This window comes from Galeopterus variegatus, unplaced genomic scaffold (assembly GCF_000696425.1).
Source record: "Galeopterus variegatus unplaced genomic scaffold, G_variegatus-3.0.2 Scaffold66489, whole genome shotgun sequence".
Taxonomy (NCBI): domain Eukaryota; kingdom Metazoa; phylum Chordata; class Mammalia; order Dermoptera; family Cynocephalidae; genus Galeopterus; species Galeopterus variegatus.
This window is the reverse complement of record NW_007792600.1, coordinates 1-1,719: the sequence shown is the minus strand read 5'-3', so window position 1 is coordinate 1,719 and position 1,719 is coordinate 1. Positions and strand designations below refer to the sequence as shown.

The following is a 1,719-nucleotide window of genomic DNA, read 5'->3' as shown; positions in this document are numbered from 1 at the left end:
TTTTTTTTTTTTTTTGCACTATCCTTGGAGTCAGCAAATGGAGAAGATTTGTCAGAAGCCTCTTTGAAAGTTGCAAAGTACACCTAAGCATCAGAGACTTCTAAAGAAAAGACAACAGTTACCTGTGTTCGGACACAGGGATTCAGTTGTCGAAACTCTAAAAAGGCACTGGGTAGTGGTCGCGGCAGGTGAAACAGGGAGTGGTAAAAGTACTCGGGTACCACATTTTCTTTTAGAAGATTTGCTTCTAAATGAGTGAGGAACAAGTAAATATAACATTGTCTGTACCCAGCCTCGAAGAATCTCAGCAGTGAGTTTAGCCACCAGACTATGGGATGAATTGGGGTGTGAAAATGGACCTGGCGCAAAGGATTCTGTGTGTGGATATCAGATCCAGATGGAATCTCGAGCTAGTGAATCTACCAGGTTACTCTATTGCACAAGAGGGGTTTTGCTAAGGAAACCTCAAAAAGATGGTCTTCTAACCAATGTGTCTTATATTATTGCAAATGAGGTTCATGAAAGAAGTGTCCAGTCAGACTTCCTACTTGTTACTTTGAAGGAAATTCTACAGAAACGTTCTGAAATGCATTTGATTCTGAGTACCACTGTGGACAGTGAAAAGTTTTCTACACATTACACACACTTCCCTATTCTCAGAATTTCAGGATGAAGTTATCCTGTTGAGGTGTTTCATCTTGAAGATATAGTAAAAGAGACAGGCTCATACTGGAGAAAGACTCAGAATGTTGTCAGAAATTTCTGGAGGAAGAAGAAGTAACCATTAATAAAAAAGTATCACAAATACATCCCAGTTCAGACTAGGGCAAATGCTGATTTAAATCCATTTTACCAAGAGTACAGCAGCTGCACTCAGCATGCTACTCTCGACATGAATCCTCATAAAATCAACCTGGATCTCATTTTGGAACTACTTACATATTTAGACCAAAGTCCCCAAATCAGAAATATTGAAGGAGCAGTATTGATCTTTCTACCAGGCCTTGCTCCCATTCAACAGTTGTATCGTCTCTTTCAAATGATAGAAGATTTTATCATGAACCGTATAAAGTGATAGCTTTGCATTCTATTCTTTCAGCTCAAGATCAAGCTGCAGCATTCACACTTCCTCCTCCAGAAGTCAGGAAGATTGTTTGAGCAACAAGTATTGCAGAGACCATATCACTATTCCAGATGTTGTATTTGCATTTGAAACTGGAAGAAGTAAAGAAAAGAAGTACCATGAAAGCAGTCAGATGAGTTCTTTGGTCAAGAGGTTTGTTGGTAAAGCTGGTGCTCTGCAGCGCCAGGGAAGAGCTGGGTGGGTCAGAGATGGCTGCTGCTTCCAAATGTGCCCAAGAGAAAGATTTGAAGGCTTTATGGACTATTCTGTTCCTGAAATCTTGCACGTACCTTTGGAGGAATTTTGTCTTCATATCATGAAATGTAATCTTGGTTCTCCTGAAGATTTCCTCTCCAAAGCTTTAGATCTTCCTCAGCTTCAACTAATCAGTAATGCAATGAATTCACTCCGAAAGCTTGGAGCTTGTGAACCAAATGAACCAAATGAATCCAGTGGGCCAACACCTTGAAGCTTTACCTGTGCATGTCAAGAGTGACAAGATGCTTGTTTTTGGTGCCACAATTGGCTGCCTTGAGCCAGTGACAACACCAGCTGCTGTTATGACACGGAAGTCTCCTTTTACCACACCAATTGAT

The 1,719-nt window shown here is 40.7% G+C and overlaps 1 pseudogene; it reads left to right on the top strand.

Moving 5' to 3' along the window:
• Positions 1–12: 12 nt before the first annotated feature.
• Positions 13–1,713, top strand: LOC103584580 (annotated as a pseudogene).
• Positions 1,714–1,719: the final 6 nt, after the last annotated feature.